Source organism: Pipistrellus hanaki (genome assembly GCF_964339955.1).
Source record: "Pipistrellus hanaki genome assembly, chromosome: 13".
NCBI lineage: Eukaryota > Metazoa > Chordata > Mammalia > Chiroptera > Vespertilionidae > Pipistrellus > Pipistrellus hanaki.
In genome coordinates, this window is record NC_140515.1 from 28,451,734 (window position 1) to 28,459,536 (window position 7,803).

The following is a 7,803-nucleotide window of genomic DNA, read 5'->3' on the forward strand; positions in this document are numbered from 1 at the left end:
GCTCTTCCACAAAATATCACGCCTGGGCGAGACTATGTTGAAGAAGTGGCGTTAGAAGAAGTTTAAAAAATTTGGCTCTCAAAAGAAATTTCAACTGTTGTACCGTTGATATTTGGCTCTGTTAACTAATGAGTTTGCGGACTACTGGCTTAGAACACTAATCAACTTGGTAAATTGATACAGGTGTGTACCCTTCCCTTAATGGCCCTCCAGTGAAACCTCTGCAGGAGATAGGTAGGTCTATGGGTTGGGCAGCCAACAATCTAACTGCCAAACTGGGACACATTACCTATCAGGAACAAGGTTACGTCAGATGCCTGCCATCAACTCAGGTGCCTGCCATCAACTCAGTTCAACTCCACCTCCCATCACTTCAAGAGATGGAGGTGCCAGTTAGCTTGGGCTGAATACAAGCTAACTTGTTTCTGCATGGAAACCCCTGGTGGAATGAATGCTCAATCAACTACTTTAGGTGTTCCGATGCTACAATGGCCCAAGGCTAGACTCTATGGACCTCTTCAGCCCCAGGGATCCAATATTTAGTCATCCTGACCCTGCAAAAACTAAAATCCTAGTTATCGTAAAGTGCCCCCATGCAAAAACTAAAATCCTAGTCATAAAGTGCCCCCACGCAAAAACTAAAATCCTAGTTATCATAAAATGCAGTCTGCTTTCAGTGTAAACTGCGCAAATGCACAGACTACCTGAAAGCTGGCCCTGGGTCAGGTGAGGGCCATCTATGTAGGCTTCAAGCTGCAAAACCAAACTTAAGTTACAGCTTATTTCTCGGCCTTTATGTGAGGCTGCCCAGTGCTGGTGTAAGATGCTTACTGCTGGCTGATTTCCCCCATCTCCCTACAGTGTCCCCTATAAAGTACGACATGGTGGGCCCACACTGACACCACTGTGTCCAAGGAGGAAAAATAAAATTCACATCTGGACTTTTTGAGCAGACTACCAACACCCACCCTTTAGTAACACTGCTGTCAAATAATAACAATCTTTTTCTATCTCCTATTTAGGCTATTGTGAATCTGTCTCATTTTCAAGACCTCAGCCTTGTACAGCACCACATAATAAGAGAAACTCTGGAATTTTTATTTACTCTGGATATGTTTGTTCTTGCCATCTGTTTGATTTGGATACTCAGACTTTCCTATTCACAAGTTAACGCGGTGCCTCATCCTCTCCGGAACTTATTACCCCCAATACATGAATTTGCTTCATAGTCCAAGCTGGCAGACTTCCATAATACTCCAGGTCTAACTCTCCACTGTTCCCAAATCTCAACCATCAGCTTAGTGAGAGCCTTAAACCTTCTAACCCATGACACGCTGTATCATTAGGAAGCGCTCCAGTTCTCCACATCAGTAAATACAGTCAATTCTCATTATTCACCGTAGCTATGTTCTATGGTCTCTGTGCACACTGAATTAGCAAACACTGAGCCATTACTCCTAGGGGAAAGACAGGGTTAGGTTCCTGCAAGCCTCTGGTTACAACATTTTTGTCAACTGATCAATACATAATCTTGTTTTATGAGTGTTTCTATTTAAAGACACCTTATTTGATATCTGCTGTTGATTCATTAACACTGAACTCCGGGCCAACCGCATTATAACTCATGCCTGGACAAAGCTTATCTAAATGCACTTCTTTTTTATGTAAGGCACAGCACAGCCTTCTTGCTCTTAGGAACACGTAGCACTTCAGTATTATGCTTTTTAAACAGCAAAACCGCCAACAAAAAGCCCCCAAATGAGAAAAACATGGCACTCAATAGACTGCAAAAGCATGCTTGTTTACAGTATGAGAGTTGAAACAAAGAGGCAGAGCATTGTTTTGTTCAACTGAGGCTGGGAGCATGCATTTTACATTTACCACTCTGAGTATGTGCATGTATGACTGCAAAAGGGTTGCAAATCCTGTTTTGGGAATCACAAAAACATTTTAGTAAGTAGACAGATTCTCAAATACGAAGCCCACAGAAAATGAGAATGAGGATCAAGTGTATGTTTATAACACCTATATCCCAGGTAGAAAAAAATGTTTCTGGTGTCAGCACCTCCCGCACACAACTCCCTCCTTTCCTACCTTGGCAGCTTATACTATCAAGATCTGACAGTCCAATTTCTAAATTGCTGCTGTTTTCATGTGGATAGATCCTAAATGGCTACCAGCTGATTGGCACACTCATTTGTCTCCACCATTAAACTCCCCCATACAGATTCAGCCAATTACTTTAAATACCCCCCTAAAAGAATTACAAATCAGCTTCAGTTCACACTTCTACAAACTTTTTAATTAAAAAAAAAACAAAAAAACTTTCTCTGTCACTAGGTTTAACTGCAACAGCCTCTCTAACAAAGGCCAAAAACAGACAACTTGATATATTAAAATCTCTACAGTGTCAGAATTTTATTTACCTTAGAATTCTGCCAATGTACAGGGATGGGCAAAAGTAAGTTCATCATCATCATCAATACAATAATAAATAATACAAGCATAAACTATTGCATATAGCTGCAAACTTACTTCTGCCTACTCCTGTTCTTGATTTTTTACCGCCTGAACTTACAATTCTTATTATTTTATTGTCATATTCAAAGTTGCAAAAACAACTTTTATTATAGTTATTTTACTTATTACGTACTTGATTAAGGCAAACTAAAAGTTGCACGGCAAAACTATCCAGGAGAGACACCTGAAAAGACACAAAGTAAAATCTTCCTTTGGATTTTTTTTTTTTTTTTTTTTTGCAACCATCAGAGGTTGGTAACAAGGCGATTCCATAAGGAGATAAAAGGAATTTCCCATTACAGAGCTCTTATCAAACAGAACATTTAAAAGTGAAAGTTTTCAGTTTCATAATTATCGTGTCCGTTAAAATCTTAAGGTAAAGTACTAGTCCTAAATCAGTTGGGGGGAGTGGCAACGACTGTTTATGACGCTCTCTAACGTCTTCAGTGACTTTTTATAAATAATATAACACAAATACTTTTCAAAGCACCTTATTCCCTCTAATTCCTGAAACTCTGCAATGTGTTAGGGCAGGCAATATCACCCCCTAACAGAGGAAAATAAAGCACAAAAAGTTAAACACAAGTAATTTTTCCTGGTCACAAACTATGGAGGTGACAAAGTCAGGATTTGAACTCAAGTCTCCAGAAGTAATCCAGAGCTGGGTTGTTTTTTTTTTACCCAACACACAGAGTTTTGGAATGCAGTCCATGGTTATTTAGAGCAGAATTATTTTTCTTAATGGTATTGGTTTGGTCAACATAAAAATTAGTTTGCATTTCCTTCTAAATGGAAAGCAAAGGCAGGCTTCCCAGAAGTGTGGGGGGTGGGGGGGCGGCACGGCAGAGGAAACCTGGGATTAAAATTTTGCCAAAATTAAACAACAAATTGAGGGGTCTACATGGGGGAGGTGGCTTTTCAGCCAGAAGTAACAGAAAACACACAGACAGACATACACACAACTGTGTCTTGAGTATGAGATAACAAACTTGCTAGGAAAGTATTTCTAAGCCCATTATTTCAAACGAGAGCACTGAGACTGAGGGATGCTCAAGTCTGAAATACAGCCTTAAGGCTGCTGCTGACCCCAGAACTCTCTTTAAACCACTCCAGCTAACCCCCTCACAGTCATGCGCAGACTTCATTAGCTGCAAGCAGGAAACAATGAATGTTACAAGCCTGTGGACTCGGAGACTAAAGCAGAGTTAAAGTTTGGTCTGCCTGCCAAAATGGTATGCAAAGCTGACCTTTCTATGCTAATGGCATAATCAGCCTTCAGTGTTTTTGACTTTGGGTGTTCAGAGGAAACGTTGGCGAGCCTTCATTTTCCTCAGGTAGGCTTAGGCTTAGGTTTAGAAAAGGAAAAAAAACATGTTTTCAAACTCTACACCCTGGGCGGTATGGTACCTTATAAATAAATAAAGGGGGCAACCGGCTGCTGATAAAAACTGGAAGAGCGGCCTCCACCCCCGTGCGGCCGGCAGGCTGCTGGTTCTTATTAACCAGAGAAGGAAATGCAGCTAGCCAACAAGACAGCACCGGTGATCAAAGTGAAACCGATTTCTTTCACCGGCCAGCTCAAGTAGACGAACACATGCCAATAAAGCGCGTACCATTACGTGAACAGCAAGTACTCTCCTCCTAACCCAAGACATTTAAAGTTCTCAGTGTAAAGAGTCCAAGAAGACTTGAAGCAACACACACAAATAAAAGGAGACCTCTGCTTTTCGGCGAGGCCTGCCCTCGGTGCAGGAAGAGTGAATGGTTGGGTTTTGGGGAGAGGGGTCAGGAAAGGCGCCGAGAGGAGAGAGGCCGGTCCCGGCTGCCCATCCTCAGCTCCTCCCGAGCCGCTGGCCCGGACCCGAAGGGATGCGGGGCGCCGTGGTCCCTTCCCGCCCCACTCCGCCCGCCCCCCTCCACTCTCCGCACGCCTTCCACCCGGGAACCCCTCCGGGAGCCGGACATCTGTCTGCCTCAGAGAGCCCGGCGCTCCGGCTCCCTCCCACCCCGCCAAGGAGCCGCCGCCTCCTCGCGGGAGGACGTCCTGGGTACGGCTCCGAGCCAGCCCAACCCCGCGTCCCCCCCGCAGGCCACCCCTCACCCGGACTGGGTCCCGCACTCACCGCCCAGCGGCTCAGGGCGCGCCCGCCTCGGGCCGGCGAGGGCCCCGTGGGAGCGGGGGCGGGACCTCCGAGCGCGCGGGGCGCACCGCGGGGGCGCGCTCCCGCACCGACGCCCCCTCCGCACGCGCACACGCACGCGGGCAGCGCGCGCCGGGCCGGCTCGGCGGCGGCGGCGGCGGCGGCGGCGGCGGACGCGAGCGCGGGAGCCCGAGGAATCCCTGGAATGAGGAGCCGCCCGCTCTCTCCGAGGCTCCGCCGGGCTCTGCCAGGCCCCACAGGCCCCGCCCACGGCCCCGCCCCGCCCCGCCCACCGAGCAGGTGGGGCCGAGCCCAGGTGAGCTGGCGGGGAGGCGCGAGCCGGGCCCCGCGCGCCGGGAGCGGTTCTGGTCCCTCCCCCTCCCGCCGCGCGCCCTGGGCGGCTCACAGGCACGACCGGGCCGGAGCGGGCGCCCTCGGGGACCGCACGGCCGCCGAGGGCCTAGAGCCGCGCGGGGCCCCGGGGAGGAGGAGGCTCCGGTCCCAGAGAGCGCGAGTAGCCTGCGTCTCCCGCGCATCCCGTCCCCGAGGCCCCGCCGGTGGGAACACAGCCTGAGCGCACACGCGCACACAAATGGACCTTTCCTGCGCCCCCAGGTGCCTGCTGCTGCGGGCCAAGCATGTTCCCCACACGCGGGGACCCCGTTGGCTCCCGCCCCGGTAAACCACAGCAAACGTGAGACCGACGTCCGCGGGCAAAGCCACGCTCTATACCCATGGCACCGGGCGCCCCTTACCTGCCACGGCCCCGCGAGCGCCGGCGCGTGCCAGCAGACAGACCTGCAGCACCTCCGCTGCCCTCGGCGTCAGACCCGCACCACCGCAGCCTCCGGCTCGGACCAGCCGGGGAAGCAGCCCCGGGATGAGCGTGCAAGCCCCTCGGACGCCCGGAGCTCGGCGTTCCCGCCGGCTCGCCCGCCAGACCGCGGCGCACGCGGAGCGTCCCGCCTCCCCGGGCTCCCGGCTCCCCCAGGCGCCGACCTGGAGCACCAACCACCGCACTCTCCAGCCATACATCCCCTACTCCCCCCAGCCACACACACACACACACCCCACCACCACCACCCCCAGCCACGCAGCCCCGACAGGCCGGCGGCCACACGTACCTGATGGCACAGGTCGCGCTCGCGTGGGGAGGTGTGCGCTCAGGTGCCACTGGAATCAGAGCGGCCGCTGCAGCCCAGGACCCTCGGAAGCGGCTCGGTTTCCTCCCATTACCGCATTTTTACACGCCACTTCTCACACTCACGCACACCAGGCGTTCGCAGCGTCTTTCCTCCCCCTCCCTCTCCCAGAGGAGGAAGTCCGAGAAAATCAAAACAGTGTGGCCGGGAGGGAGCGGAGGAGGAAAGCACGGAGATCGCGGGAGAAAGAGTCCCCTCCAGCCGCTCACACACACCAGTGTTGGCTGTGTTTGCCAAACTCCTGGAGTCCCACAGCCCAGGCTGCTTTGAGAGGTGCCGGAGGGAGGGAGGAGGAGGGGAGGAGGAGGGGAGGAGCCGGAGCGGGGGAGGAGGTGAAACATTTCTAATTGGTGCAGGTTCTTATTACAGCAGCAGTGTAGACATGTGACCACGAGAAGAAAAGGCCTGTCTTTAATTTTTTCCTGTCATTCTCTGGAGTGTAGTGGTGGGGGCTGGGGATGGGGTGGAGGCCTGATTCTCCCCTGTCCCCGGCAAGCCCTCGCCCCATTGTTTTTCTCATACCGACACAATTAAGAAAACATTTGCTTAACATATCCAGCCGCTAACTTCGTAAAATAAATAGTCAGACTGGACTTCCTCCGGTTTGCTTTAGATGGCTTCATGTGGCTCGCCTTCTAGGGGTTCTCAAACCTCAGGCATGGTTAGAAGCTCCTCCTCTAGGGCTTTCTCTGGGAAAGGGCTCTGCAGAGAAGGAATGGTAGCCGTAAAAACAAATGCCAGCTTGCATTAATAATGTTTGGGGGGAGGGGGGTTCTGCTTTGCAGTTTTCTCCCTTCTATCACCTCACCCCAACATAGAAAGTCACAGCACCTTAACTCTTATCTCAGCCCCTGTTGGGCACTCATACTGCCATTTTGCAGTCAGATTAGATGTTTGCCTAAAACAAATAGAGGCATCACCTGAATGGGAGCGGGGGGGGGGGGGGGGGGGGCGGGGCCTTGTGAAATTCACTCTTCTCAACCCAAGCGACCAGTCTGCCCAAGCACAGCTGCCCCTGGTTGCCAGCTTCCCAGATGACAATCTACGGATTAAAGCCCAGGAGGCTCCTAGTCTTCCCAAAGATTTTTTTTCTTTTTTTACTTAGATTCTATTTTAGTTCATCAATAGTCTTAGCATAAGGGGGGGGGGGGGAACCCTGAGAAAAATCAGAAAGAGGATGTTGTCACCCTGCCATATGAGAACAGTGAGTGAGGAAAGAGTGAGGACTGCTTAGGCAGATTTCAGGAAGTGTGGCAAGATAGAAAAAGGGCTTCAGATTCAGACGGACCTGGATTTTAATCTAAACTCCACCTCCAACAGTTTAAGGACTTTGGGCATATTATCAAGCCCAGTTTTCTCACCTGTCAACCAGAGATAATAATTCTTACATTGAAGAGCCATCGCAGGGACTAAAGAATTAAGCTGATATTTCATGAGTATTCACATCTCCCTCCTTCTCTCTCTTCCTGCCTTAAATTCAGGACGGCTGGCACCCCTTTATAAGCAAGCACCCACCTTAATCATGGAGGGATAGGAACGTGATTTGCCCAGACAATGCCAATGAATAACGACAGCAACAACACGACCGCTGCACATTTATGAAAAAGGCTCTGGGGTTTACAAAGTGTTCCCACATATCATTATCTCATTTGATCTTCATGACAACTCTGCCATCTGTATGCTGCTAAATGATTTCCATTTCGGGGTCAGGGTAGAGGTCCTGAAGCTTCCTCTTTAATTTCCATCACAGCTGAGCGCAAACCTTGCTCTGCAGATAAATCACTGGGACAGAGGCCCTTTTCTCATGGATGTGACCCGTCTTCAACCTTTCCAAGGATTACTCTCCCTGCTTCCCTGACATCAGCATCAGGGTGACTTCGCTCTGGCAACATCTAAGCACAGCCGTGTTCAGTCTGGCTGTTTTGGTTGTGCTGAAGAAA

General features: G+C 50.4%; 1 protein-coding gene across 5 annotated transcripts in view; it reads right to left on the bottom strand.

The window, feature by feature from the left end:
* Positions 1 to 6,131, bottom strand: part of VGLL4 (vestigial like family member 4) — a 149,441-nt gene extending 143,310 nt beyond the window's left edge. Inside the window, exon 1 of one of the 5 annotated variants that reach the window (XM_084902633.1) lies at positions 5,786 to 6,131. The gene's annotated coding sequence lies outside the window, so the exon portion shown is untranslated. Of the gene's footprint in view, positions 1 to 4,643; positions 4,879 to 5,459; positions 5,602 to 5,785 lie in introns of those variants that run through there. The other 4 variants (XM_084902636.1, XM_084902638.1, XM_084902634.1 and 1 more) reach the window with 4 other exon arrangements.
* Between the last annotated feature and the right edge of the window lie 1,672 nt (positions 6,132 to 7,803).